This window comes from Nyctereutes procyonoides, unplaced genomic scaffold (genome assembly GCF_905146905.1).
Source record: "Nyctereutes procyonoides isolate TBG_1078 unplaced genomic scaffold, NYPRO_anot_genome, whole genome shotgun sequence".
Lineage (NCBI taxonomy): Eukaryota > Metazoa > Chordata > Mammalia > Carnivora > Canidae > Nyctereutes > Nyctereutes procyonoides.
Genome location: NW_026575126.1, coordinates 35,352,891 through 35,367,619, shown reverse-complemented (window position 1 = coordinate 35,367,619; position 14,729 = coordinate 35,352,891). Strand labels below are relative to the sequence as shown.

At 44.2% G+C, this 14,729-nt stretch overlaps 1 pseudogene; it reads right to left on the bottom strand.

Annotated features, from left to right (window-relative positions):
* Positions 1–2,467: 2,467 nt before the first annotated feature.
* On the bottom strand, positions 2,468–14,619 carry LOC129520096 (farnesyl pyrophosphate synthase-like; annotated as a pseudogene).
* Between the last annotated feature and the right edge of the window lie 110 nt (positions 14,620–14,729).

The window sequence follows — 14,729 nt, the reverse complement described above, 5'->3', positions numbered from 1 at the left end:
GCCACAACTGACACTCATCCTATCCCTTCTCCACTATCCAGTCTAAATTCCCCTCACTCTCAGTTAGCATCTTAGCAGGTCTTGGTGGTTTTTGTGGTGACATAATCCAAAGCTTTATTCCTGGTCTGAGCTTTTGGTAACCATTCTCTTCTCAGGTCAGGGTTGCTGAATATGTTCACAGTTACAGTGGGGCAAGGGAGTATCAGATATCCAAGAGGGACCATATGAATTCTGTAAAAAGCAGTGCTACCTTTTCCTACTAATCAGAGTCAGTTATCCTTGTCATGATCGTGACTCCTCTTTTTGCCTACAGGTCCTAGGAATAATGAGTCCGAAGTGCAGCAATCATAGCTTATAGTTCAAAGGGACACTCGTGTCCTTTAATAGAAGTGTGAGCCCTTTGAGGACCAGCATCTTCAACCCTAAAGATCCCATATTTGTGCGTATGGGAAGCACAAAATCCTCTAGTGGGTCATTGGTAGTAAAAGTAAATGGGGCTATTCCTGCACCCATTCGTTGGCTAGTGGACCCATGTTTTTTCTTAGTGGGGTCATAAAGACCTTTGATTTAATGTATATGACATATTCTGAATAATAGCACCCAATTTTTTCAGAATGTTACCCTTGAGGGGCACTTCATCTGTGCCTTTAGAAAGTCATTCTAGCTCTCTATGAGGTCAGCTTTTTCTGGATTGTATGGTATCACCATAGGATTCTATGTCTGTAGTTCAGGCAGGCATTCCATAAGTCCCAATACAGTAATGTTGGCTAAGGATCTGTGGGTGGAAAGGAAATCCCATGCCCAGAATAGCTATCTATCTCTGTGAGAATAAACCACTGGCTCCTTCAAGATGGAAGGGACCCAATGCAGTCAACTTGTCACCAAGTAGCCAGTTGGTCTCCTTGAGTAATGGTGCCATATTAGGGGCTCAGCATTGGTCTCTGTTGCTGGCAGGTTGGACATTAAGACATCAATAGCTATATTAGCCTTGGAAATTTGGGGTCTATGCTTTTGGGACCTGCACATAGTCTCCATCCCTGCCACTATGGCCACTCCATTTATGCACTTGTATTAGTTTCTTGGGGCTCCCTAAACAAAGTACCACACATTTGGTAATATAAACAATACACACTTACTGTCTTACAGTTCTAGAAGCTAGAAGTCAGAGTTCAAGGCGTCCGCTGGCTTGGTTCCTCTTGCGGGCTGTGAAAGAAAATCTGTCCCATGCTTTTCCCCTAGCTTGTGGTGGTTTGCTGGCAATTTTTGGCATTCTTTGGCTTCTGCTACATTACTCTGATCTCTGTTTTTATTTTTACATGGTATTTTCTCTGTGTATCTCTGTCTTCACATGGCTGTCTGCTTATTAGAACACTGATCATATTGAATTAGGAGACCATCCTACTCCAGTATGATGTCTTCCTAACTAATTACATCCACAACAACCCTATTTCCAAATAAGGTCACATTTTAAGGTATTGGGGGTTAAATTTTCAACATGATAATTTGAGAGGGGGAATAAAATATAACGTATTTGAGAGGAGGGATAAAATATAACAGTGCCTATAACAATCATGCTGGTTCCAAGGTAGCCAATGATTAAGGCTGGTAATGACAACTAGATGAGTCATTTTGTCTACTTGATTGCTTAGTGCCTCTTCCCTGGTGGATGCAAGATGTGATCAAACATCTTCACACTTCATGCCCACTTCTGTATATTCATTCACATGACTCTATCCCAGATCTCTTGGTCTTTGATCTTCTAGTCCTCCTTCTAGGTCTAGGTTCCCGGACAGGCCATTGACACCTGCCCAAGAATCTATATACATTCTTACTTCAGTCTACATCTCCTTATACATAAAGCAGATGATCAGGGACGATCCTTGTAACTCTACCAACTGGGAAGATTTTCCCTCTTTGCTGTTTTTCAAGGACTCTCAAGAATATAACTATAATGCAGCTACTATTTAATTTTGGTTTGCACCCATATACTAAGCTGATTCATCCATAAACCAAACTTCGGCTTTACCCTTCTTCCTTCAGCTGGTCATGGTATTGGTGCAGCTGTAGTGGGTTACATGGGGATCTGGGCAGCCTGATCATGCAGCTTACAAGTGCCCTAGTTGTGCTTGATCTCCATCCCATATGTACCATTTCCATCTTACAAAAGATGCTGCTGGGTCCATCTGAACCAATAGAACCCGGTCCATACCAGTGGTTCTGGACACATGGTTACTTAGGGTACCATGGTTAAGTGTTCTGTCTCCACCAAGGCTCAGTATTTGGTTCTCACTAGTAGCTGGTTCTTAAAATGTGTATAATTCTCTGTTGCAGATGGCATGGCCTTGCTCCAGAGTCCTGGGAATGTATTGTGATTTTTCCACTAGGGCTTACCATAAGCTCTTAGCTTGGGCTGCCATAACAAAATACCATAGACAGGGTGGCTGAAACAACAAAAATTTATTTCCTCACAGTTCTGGAGGTCAGAGGTCTAAGATCAGAATGCCAGCATGATCAGGATCTGGTGAAAGCTCTCTTCCTGACTTGTAGACAGATTTACCTTCTCACTGTGTTCTTACAGGGTAGAGAAAGAGAGGAGTGGGGAGGGAGAAAGAAAGAGAGAGAGAGAGAGAGAGAGAGAGAGAGAGAGAGAGAGAGAGCGCTCTGTTGCCTCTTTATCATCACATTAGGGGTTAGGGCTTCAACATATGAATTGTAAGGGGGACACATTCAGTCCATAACATTCCACCCATAGCCCCCTAAAATTCATGTCATCATTGCATGCGAAATACATTCATTCCATCTTCAAAGCCCCGAAGCTCTTATTAATTCATTCCAGTATCAACTCTAAAGTCTCATCTGAATATCATATAAATCAGATATAGTGAAACTGGGGGTATGATTCATCCTGAGACAGCTGTGAATCTGATAAATCAGACAAGTTATGTGCTTTCAAAATATAATAGTGGGACAGGCATAGGATAGACATTCTCATTCCAAATGGGAGAAGAAGGAAGGGATGATGGTCCCAAGCAAATTCAAAATTTAGCAAGGCAAAAATTCCGTTAGATTTTAAGGCTTGGGAATAATCCTCCTTGGTTTGATGCTCTGCCCTCCAGGTACAGTTGGTGGCAGCATCAGCCCCAAGGTTCTGCTGGGTAGTCCCACTCCCAAGGCTGTTGAAACTGAGGCAGTGGCCCTGATGATCTCTCAATCAATTTCAGGGTCATTTTTCCCTCTTTTTTTTAAATTTAAAGATTTTATTTATTTATTCATGGAAGACACACAGAGAGAGAGGCAGAGACATAGGCAGAGGGAGAAGCAGGCTCCCTGCAAGGGTCTCCAGGATCACATCCTGGGCTGAAGGCAGTGCTAAATTGCTGAGCCACCCAGGCTGCCCCATTTTTTTCTCTCTTCTTGAAGAATAATGCATGTTCACAGTTAAATAGCTCTATCATTCTGTCCTGTCAAATTCAGTAAGTCCCAACAGCATTCCTTCATATGTTCTCATCTCCACCCCCTTCAGTTTAAACTGGCTGTGTTGCTGCTTATATAATCCCATAAACTCTATCAAGTGATAATCTAGTTGTGCCACTGGTGTTCTCTTTACATCATGCTTTCTCATTTTTTTGCAATATGGATAGGCTGAGTATATTTGAAATCATCAAGTTCTGGTTCCTTTTTGCTTAACAATTCCTTCTTCTTCTTTCTTTCTTTCTTTATTTTAAATATATATTTTATTTATTCACCACACACACACACACACACACACACACACACACAGGGGCAGAGACACAGGCAGAGGAAGAAGCAGGCTCCATCCAGGAAGCCTGATGTGGGACTCGATCCCGGGTCTCCAGGATCACACCCTGGGCTGAAGGCAGCGCCAAACCGCTGAGCCACCTGGGCTGCCCCCTTCTTCTTCTTTAAAAAAAGATTTTATTTATTCATGAGAGACACACACAGAGAGAGATATGGGCAGAGGGAGAAGCAGGCTCCCTGCAGAGCCTGATGCAGGACTCCATTCCAGGACTCCAGGATCATGACTTGAGCCGAAGGCAGATGTTCAACCACTGAACCACCCAGGTGCTCCAATAATTCCTTCTTCAATTCACCTCTCTCCTTTTGCATTTTACTATAAGCAATCAGGAGGAACCAAGCCCCTCCTTCAATATTTTGCTTAGAAATCTCCTCAGCTAAACATTCAGTTTCATTGCTCATAAATTCTGCTTTCCACAAAATACTAGAACACAGTTCAGCCAAGTTCTTTGCCACTTTATAACAAAGTTCACCTTACCTCCAGTTTCCAGTAACATGATCCTTATTTCTGACATCTCACCAGAATTGCCCTTAATGTCCATATCTCTAGCATGTACTGTAAAACTCTTCCAACTCCACCCATTATCCAGTTCCAAAGCTGCTTCCACATTTTCAGTTATTTGTTTCAGCTGCATTCCACTGGTGGTATCAAGATCTATATTAGCCAGGGAACTCCAGAAAAACAGAGCCATTATAGTTATATGGATGTAGGTATAAGTATACACATAGATTATACAGCAATAGCCATTGGCTTACTATAAAGAATTGATTCACATGATTATGGAGGCCAAGAAGTCCCAAGATCTGCAGTCATCAAACTGGAGACCCAGGAAAGCTGATGTGTAGTTCCAGGCTGAATCCAAAGGCCTGAGAACCAGGAGGCCTAATGGTTTAATTTCCAGTCTGAAAGTTGGCAAGTTCAAGATCCAAAAAGAGCTGATGTTTTAGTCCAAGCCTGAAGTCTGGAAAAGACGAGCATTCTACCTATGCAATCAAGCAGGAGTTCCTTTTTATTCAGTCTTTTTTGTTCATGTCTTCAATTGATTGCATGAGGCACACTTACATTAGTGATGGCAATCTGCTTTAGTTATTCTATCAATCCAATGTTAATCTGATCCAGAAACAAACCCACAAATATACCCAGAATAATGTTTGACCAAATACCTTGGCACCCCATGGCCCAGTCAAGTTGACATAAAATTAACCATTACAAGCTTCAAACTGCTTCTTTCCCCACTCTAACACCTCCAAGATTTTACTGAAATATATGGCCAAAGTGGCAGAGATGTTTGTATTGCAGCCTGGACTTCTCTTGCTCTGGGTCCCAGAGCTGGAAATCTTCAATGTCAGCTGGTAAATGGGCTGGAGCAGTATTCCTATGTGTGGTATGTGTTGCTCCAGAACATAAGAGACATACCAAGCCCTGTACCTTCTTTGTGGTAGGGGATGCAAAGTATAACAATTCGTCTTTGACTTTGAAAGGCCATATTGGTACACTTCTGACTAGCTGACCCTTAAAAACTTCACTAGCATGCTATCATTGACACAGTGGGTCAAAGTGATATTCTGAGATTTTTTCTTTAAGATTTATTTATTTATTTAATTTATTTTTTTAAGATTTTATTTATTTATTCACGAGAGACACAGAGAGAGGCAGAGACATAGGCAGAGGGAAAAGCAGGCTCCCTGCAGGGAGCCTGACGTGGGACTTGATCCTGGAACTCCAGGATCACGCCCTGGGCCAAAGGCAGGCAGTAAACTGCTGAGCCACCCAGGCGTCCCTAAGATTTATGTATTTATTTATGAGAGAGAGAGAGAGAGAGAGAGAGAGAGAGAGAGAGAGAGAGAGAGGCAGAGACACAGGCAGAGGGAGAAGCAGGCTCCATGCCGGGAGCCCGATGTGGGACTCGATCCCGGGACTCCAGGATTGCACCCTGGGCCAAAGGCAGGTGGTAAACCGCTGAGCCACCAAGGGATCCCCTTATATTCTGAGATGTTTAAGAGGTTTATTATGACAGAAGGCAGAGCTAACTGATCCTGAGGCAAAACTGTAAATGAATAATTATTTGTCCCACATGTATGTGAATCATTTCTGACGCTCTTCCCTAATCAGAATGGAAAATAATTCATTCAACAAATCACTGGCCACACATCACGTCCTGATGCCTTATTAATCTGCTCCAGTAATAAGACCATATCAAGCACAGCATGTGCAATTGGAGCTGTTTCTTGCTGAAGCCTATGGCAATCTAAAGTCATTCTCCAGAATCCACCTAGTTTTTGCAGTGGCCAGACAGACTAATTAAATGGAGGTAAGATAGGGACCATCCTCCGTTCCTCTGCATTCTTTAGGTCTTTAATGGTAGCACTAACTTCCATCATGCCCCCTGTTATGTGATATGTTTGTTGGTTTGTTAATTTACCATGTTGGCCGGGTGGAAGGTCATTTTCAGATGTTTCCACTTGGCTTTCCCCACTGATAGCTGTTACTTCACACGGGTCAAGGATTTAACATTGGTATTACTGCAGCTGCTAAGTAGATCAATTCCAATTACATACTCAAGAACTGGAGAAATGATGTGGGTGGGCTGTAAGCTAGACTTTAGTCAGAACTCCATTTGCCTCCACTCTAATAAGAGGCCATGATAGTACTTTGGGTCTCAGCATACTGATGTAAACTCAGACCCTAAATCCAATAGTTCTCAAATTCTCTGGTTACTCCTCTTCCCCACTGTGTAATCCCTGAAGAAAGTGGCCATAGGTATCTTTTGGGAAAGGACCAGGGAATCATTACATTTATATTCCCTGCAGTGAAGCAGGATCTTCCACCTCTAAGTCAAGCTGTTTCAGATTGGGACACTGACAAGGGATAATGACTTTTTGGTTGAAATCACCCTCAGTATCCTGCTCCTCCATGTTGGTCTGTTTTTGGGTTATTGATGTTAATAGGCTTCCCATCTATTTCATCCCTACAGATGCCCACCTCTATATCCATCTCCACAACTCCCTGTGAGTCAAGTCCCTTTGGCTGCCACTCATTAGATGTTGCTGGTCTTTATAGTCGTGGCCTCCTGGCTTCTAGTGACTAAGTGCCACCATCTGGCCTCTACTACTTAGGGAAGGGGAACTTTATTTCCCTAGTTATTAATGAGCCCTAACTCTGTGACTGCTAGTATTAGCTCAGGACTGTAGAGAATTTCTTGGTGTTGTTGCCCCTTACCAGAGGATTTCTGATGGCCTTCTGGCTTATCTTCTGGGCTCTCCTATGAAGTGTAATCCTTTGATAGGTCTTCTGGCCTCACCCATATCCATCCCAGCATGCCCACCTCCCCCAGTCTTTTAATTCACTCTCCTACCATATATGCCTGGGCAACTCTCATGTTTCTACTTTGCTCAGCATTGGCCATCACTTTCTCTAGGTTTCTAAGAGCCCCCCAACAGTGAGTTGTTTTATCTCCAAGAGTCCTTGCCAGGGTCTTAAGTCCTGACTCAAGAAAATGCTCCTAAGTCAATAAATTCTTGATTATCTAGTCTGATATTCCAGCCTCCATGATCAAACAACTTCAAAACTCAATTGTACTCTCCTGATTTGTGTGTGCTAGCTAATTCTTACAGCTCCTTTGTACATGATCTCTTTCCTCCTTTATCAGGTCAGGCATGTTTTCAGCTGGGTAATGCTAGGATTTGGTTCTGGTTATTAGCACAGCAGCCAGAGTAGAGGAAGCTCTGCATTGTCTTTCAGCATGGAGGAAGTACTAGTTTTTACTATGAAGAGACAGACCATCTCTTTGCAGAGAACTCTGAAAGTTCTTGAGGGTCTGTAGAGCTGATATCCTTACAGTTGTGCATTCATGCATCCAGATGTCCCAACCCTTGTTTCGGGGTTCAGGTTTCCTCAACCAGGGCCCTAACCTGCTCTGGCCATACATTTTAATGTTTCTGGGGCTCTGTGCCTCTATCATGTCCTGAATCTGTGGCATAGCTGTGTCAGCTCCTCCACTATAGGAGATAGAAGCCTCTTTGTAAGTTACTGAAGAGGTCCTCTGTCTCTCATACTTGGCCATTAACCTAGGGAGACCTTCGCTTTTTCTTTATCTCTCCTGAGTATCAATATAATTTAGCAGTAACCAGCCAACTCCATTCCTTGTGCTGGGAACTACCCATGGTCCTATCCTACTCAGGATAATATTGTTTCTTGCCCACCAGGTAGTGTGTGAGCTGGTCCTGAAACCTCATTTTATTATTCAGCTTTTTAGTTTTGGGTTTTTTGGACCTCTGCCGGTATCACTTGTATTAGTTAGGATCCTCTACTCAGGGTTGCCAAGGTGGAATTTGGCATGTGTATTAACTAGGGCTGCCATGACAAAATATCACGGGCTGGGTAGCTTAAACAACAGAAATTTATTTCTCACAGTTCTGGAGCCTAGAAATTTATTTCTTACACTTGTGGAGCCTAGAAGCCCAAGATCAAGAGCTCCACAGATTTGGTTGCTTCTGAGGCCTCTCCTTCAGCCTGCAGATGGCCACCTTCTTGCTCTGTCCTCACATGGCCCTTAGTCAGCACCATACCCCTCCTGTCTCTCTGTGAGTCCAATCCTCTTTTGGAAAGATTGGGATTAGAGTTCACCCTAACAGCTTAGTTTTAACTTAATTGCCTCTTTAAAGGAGGCTGTATTTGAATAAATACAGTCTGAGTTACTGGGTGTTAGGGCTTCACCATATGAATTTCGGAGAGAACACAATTCAGCCCATAACATGCAGATTTCTTAGGGGAAATGTCTATGAAAGATAGAAGGGAAGGGGAGGAGAAGGTGGAAAAGTGTATACACTGTGATACAGATCTGACACCTATGAATGAGAGGGAAAAGAAATGACTGAGTAGGCAGGGTCTCAGACTGCAGCATAGTTCTAAGAGTTTCAGCTATACTGATAGGTGGTCCTCAAGGCAAAGCTACCCATTAGAGGAGTCCCAAATATTCCAACAATGAGGCTCCATTGGTACTCCTGCCATGCTCAGTCATTGGCCAGGACTAGCCAATTATTATTTAAGAGGCCTGCAAGAATCAAAGCCAGTTAAACCTCTCAATATCCTTGATGAAAAATCTTTGCTTATTTAAAAATATTCCTACAAAATGACTGAAGTAAGAAAACAAAACAAAAAAACCCCAAAACCCAAACAAGGTGAAGGAGCCAAATTTAAAATGTCCCTTTATGTAAATAACAAATTATAGCTACTAAAGATAAAAGTAGATAGATAGATTTGGGGAATATGGTATCTAGGAAGAGCAAAGGGACCTAGATTATAAATTGATTTGAAATCACTTACAGGGCAGCCCCGGTGGCGCAGCAGTTTAGCGCCGCCTGCAGGCCAGGGCATGATCCTGAAGTCCCGGGATCCAGTCCCATGTCAGGCTCTCTGCATGGAGCCTGCTTCTCCCTCTGCCTGTGTCTCTGCCTCTCTCTCTCTCTCTCTGCATCTCTATGAATAAATAAATAAAATCTTAAAAAATAAAAAAAATAAAAAGAAATCACTTACAAAATTCTCCACATTAAGTATATTTTATGCCATTCACCCAGGAATATCTGACACAAAGTAATAATACAGGACATTTACTAACATATCTGAATATTTTCAATATTTGTTGGGCTATTAATTTTACCAAACTATTTCATTTACTTCCAGTGGAATGACAATGCTTCTAATCTGTAGATACTTAAATAGTTAAGACCTCTGTGTTTCATTTCTTAAAATGATTAAAGCAGCTTTCAATTAGGGGATCATTTTTATTTGAAAAAATGTGCAAAAACGTACCAAAATATCTGCGAGCTCTCATTCTGTGGGTGAATGCAGAACTTTCATTAATGTCCAAATGATCTGCATTTCTCTGGGAAGAAACAGTCCTCATCTCTCAGTATGTCACCTAAAAAAGTTGTGACCAACAAACTTCAGTCATGTTTATAAAAAAAACTCCAACCAACCAAACAAAAAACTCCACGAAGGAAATAAAAGGAAAAGAAATATTAATGTTAAATTTTAAGAGTGGCAATTTGAACTGAATTTTCTGCTTACTCTAATTCTTCAAGTGACACACACTCTCTCTCACACACACACACACACACACACACACATATATTTTTAAGATTGGGCAATTTATTGAGAGCCGCCCCACCCCATCCTCGCAGTCTCTAGGTTACTTTTTCCTCTTGTAGATGTTGTGTGCCAGCCCCAGGAAGATGGCTGGGGGCAGGGGCGAGGCACACTGATCAATGAGGCTCATGAGGTGGCGGTAGCTATCTTCCTCATACTGCGTGAAAACGGTTGGCAGGTTCAGCTCCTCATACAGCGCCTTCACCTGGGCCACCTTCTCCGTCTCCTTCTGCCCATAATTCTCCTGAAGGACCTTGCGCTGCTCTGGAGATGCCTGCTGCAGACACTGAACCACCAGCCAGATGCACTTGTCCTGAATGTCTGTGCCAATCTTGCCTGTCACACTGGGGTCCCCAAAGAGATCCAGGAAATCAGCCTGAAACTGAAAGAACTCCCCCATCTCCAGCAGGATCTTCTTAGCATTGGCATGCTCTTTCTCCCCGTCGATGCCTGCCACATACATGGTGGCAGCCACGGGAAGGTAGAATGAGTAGAAGGCCGTCTTATACTTGACAATGTACCTCTTGACTTGTACCTCTTCTCAGTGAACCTGCTGAGATCCACGCTGCCCTGAGGGGCGGTGATGAGGTCCAAGGTCTGTCCAATCTCAGTCTGGTAGGAACTCTGGAGGAAAAGCTCAATCAGGTTCAGGTAATAGGGCTGCTCCCAGCAGTAGACTTCAGCAGGCGGTAGATACATGATTCCGGAAGCAAAGCGTCATTGATGGCATCCAAGCCTATGCCTGGCTTCTGATACCAACAGATCTTCCCCCGTCGGGTGAGGGACAAGTCCATGATGTCATCTGATACCAGGAAGAAAGCCTGGAGCAGCTCCACACACCAGCCGATGCTCAGCGCCCGCCGCAGACTAGCAGCATCCTGCTACCTGGGCTCCACCAGCTCCTGAAATGCTATCAGCACCGTCAAACCCCGCTGGTACCTGCCTCCAATAGCTTTGTACTCCAAGACCTCCTTGAGCCGGGCAATGGCGTCTCCCGTCTCCCATGCCATCCTCGGTCAGCATCTTGACAATCTAGGGGAAGTGCTGGATGAAATCCTGCCTTGCTTGGGCATAAGCATCCAATTTCTGGTCTCCATTCATTCTGAGGGAGAAGTAAAGTGCTCTGCTCCTGGATGCCGAAGTGACACATTTTTTTTTTTTTTCCCGCAGCTATCCAAAGTGACACATATATTAACCTCTATACAACTAGTATTTTTACAGCAATCCAGAAATAATTGTCTATTTACTCAACAATCATTCTAGAACATATAAGAGGTGCTAGGCTGAGTAAGACACAGTACTGGTCCTCAGAGAACTCACGTTTCAATTACTTTTCTTCTTAAAAAATATGTTTATTGTGGTAAAATGCACATGAAATTTACTATTTTTTCCATTTTTAAGTGTACAGTTCAGTGCATGAAGTACATTCACACTGTTGTGCAACCATCACCACAATCCATCCCCAGAACTTTCTGTCATCATCCTGCACTGAAATTCTGTACCTATTAAACAATAATTCCTCAGCCCCTTTTTCCCCGGCCCCAGGTAACCACTAGTCTACTTTCCATCCCTAATGAATGTGACTATTCTAGATACCTTATATAAGTACAATAATACAATATCCATCCTTTCATGTCTGGCTTATTTTGTTTAGCATAATGTCTTCAACCTCCATCCAAGTTGTAGCATGTGTCAGAATTTCATTCCTTTTTAAGGCTAAAATAATATTGTTGCGCATATATACCACGTTTTGTTTATCTTTAGCTAGCTAATCTCTTAATTTCTTTCAAAAAGATATGACAATGCTTTTAAAATTACTGTTTTAAGCTAGAGTATGCAGCATCACAGTAGCTCCCCAGATGCCAGTTCCCTGCTTTTGCTCTGACCAAAGAACAAGGTGCTCTCTTTCACGGTTTTAGTTTTTGAAACAATTCCTGACACTTCTGTATTTCTCCTTAAAAGTACTTGGGACAGTTATACACGTTGAGGTGTCTTTTTTTACAGCAATATCTTCTAGTTTATGTAAAGTCAGAAGTATTTACAAATTAGGCAATTTCAAGTACGTAAAGAATTCAGTTCGGGGATCAGTTCTTACTGGCGTCCTCATTTGGGGGCATCTCCAGTCCAGCTGGGGCTTATTCTACCACAGTTCATTTTGCTCCAGGACCAATGCGCCTAGGTTCCCAATATATTTTCTGAATGTAGGGAGGGTTTCTGAATGTAGCTCATTCTCTCATGTTTTATTACATTCATTTCTTTTTTGTCTTTAATGGCTCCATTATCATTTTTCTCAGAGGGATGCATGGTTCAACTTTTTTTTTTTAAGATTTTATTTATTCATGAGAGACACGGAGAGAGAGACAGAGACACAGGCAGAGGGAGAAGCAGGCTCTACACAGGGAGCCCGACGTGGGACTCGATCCCAGGATCTGGGATCACGCCCTGAGCCAAAGGCAGGAGCTCAACCGCTGAGCCGCCCAGGCGTCCCAATGGTTCAACTTTTTTTTTTTTTTTAATTTTTATTTATTTATGATAGTCACACAGAGAGAGAGAGAGGCAGAGACATAGGCAGAGGGAGAAGCAGGCTCCATGCACCGGGAGCCCGACGTGGGATTCGATCCCGGGTCTCCAGGATCACGCCCTGGGCCAAAGGCAGGCGCTAAACCGCTGCGCCACCCAGGGATCCCATGGTTCAACTTTTTAATGAAACATTTATAGAGGGGCACCTGGGTAGCTCAGCGGTGGAGTGTCTGCCTTCGGCCCAGGTCATGAGCCTGGAGTCCCGGGATTGGGTCCCACATTGGGCTCCCTGTGTGGAGTCTGCTTCTCTGTCTGCCTGTGTTTCTCCCTCTCTCTGTGTGTCTCTCATGAACAAATAAATAAAATATTTTTTTAAAAAAAGAAACATTTATCGAATTGATCATGGTATGAAACTATACTAGGTGGATTTTTTTTTTAATTTTTATTTATTTATGATAGTCACAGAGAGAGAGAGAGAGAGAGGCGCAGAGACATAGGCAGAGGGAGAAGCAGGCTCCATGCACCGGGAGCCCGATGTGGGATTCGATCCTGGGTCTCCAGGATCGCGCCCTGGGCCAAAGGCAGGCGCCAAACCGCTGCGCCACCCAGGGATCCCTAGGTGCTGGATTTTTAAAGCCAGGACGATCCATTTTCTTGGGAGAAAACAGGATTTCCCTGATTACGCACCATCAGCTACTGGCTCCCCTTCATTTATGATATACAGGGCACAGACACACTTACCCAGAAGAGATTCCACTTTCAAGTCGTTTTGTGAGACATTCACTGCCATACCTGAAACTAGTAGGGGCTGCAGAACACCTTGCATCCCTGAGTGTTCAGGAAATATTATTATGCTCAAGTACCTATATAGGTTTATAGGTAATACCTATGTAGGTGTATAGATAGTTACTATACATTAATTTTAAAATAACTCTTAAAGTGCAGGCACAGTATATTTAACTGGCATTTTTCAATAGAAAGGTCACATTAATTGACCAGAAATCTAAAGGATACTGTCCTTTTCTCAGAAAACAGGTTTCTGAGGATTGCTACTTGAAACTTCTCGGTTTTATTAGTGTCAAACATCTGATTGGCCAGGGACCACAAAAACGATATCTCTGCTGAATTTATGAAGGCAGGAAATAAACGATGGGAAAAACAGATCTCAATACTCTAAAGGCTTATGTCTACATTCCCCCCCGAATGAAATGCCTTGATCGTTTACAAACCTAATCTAGGACCAAATACGAACTTTTCTTGAGAGACACGGGGCCTGGGAAGCTAAGACTTGATCGGTGGTATCAGACTGACTGGAGTGGAACGCTGGCGTCTCCCTTTCAGTCATCTACCGCCCCGCACAGGGCTTCTTAAGGGGCTGCCTCTCTTGAGCAAATCATTCACTTACAGCCTTTCTTTTTTTTTTTAATTTTTTTTAAATTTTTATTTATTTATGATAGTCACAGAGAGAGAGAGAGGCAGAGACATAGGCAGATGGAGAAGCAGGCTCCATGCACCGGGAGCCCGACGTGGGATTTGAGCCTTTCTATGAAGCGTGAAGTTGCTCTCCTACCTTTACGGAAGGGAAGCACCAGAAGGCGGCACGGTCAGCTAAATTCTTCATGAAGAACAGAAAAGGCAGCGAGCCATACGAATCCCGGATCCAAGGATGTGCGTTGGCCGACCTAAAACCCAGACTGGAGGGTGGGGGCGGCGGAGAAGGGCAAAGAGCGGAAGGAAATGCTGCTAAGATTACCTTGACCAGGTGACAACGTGGGAGACTCTTCCCGCTTAACGGAAACCCATCAACTTTTCTCAAACGGACCACGCAGTAGGGAGGGCAGAAGCGGATGGCCTAGGCCGCAGCGGCCCGCGCGCCTCGCCGCCGCCACCGGGAGCCCCGCGCCCCGCGCCTGGAACCCGGGAGCGCCAGAGCCGGAAGCGCGGGGATCCCGCCAGCGGCTGGGCGGGGGCACAGCGCAGGGAAAACGGGACCGACGTACCCCGGCGGGGATTCCGGGAGCCGGCAAGGAACCTATTGAATCAGAGTTCACACGGGGCTCGCAGCGGGGCTCCGGCTGCCAATCTGAGGGCGACTCGCACCTCCTCCGGGGGAGGAACTCTCTCCACACGCCTGCGGCGCGGAGCGCCCCTAGCAACCACCAGCGCTGTGAAGCGGCCACTCGGCCCTGGTCCCGCCCTCCCCGAAACCAACCGCGGCCTGGCAGGGAGGCACGTTGGACCAATC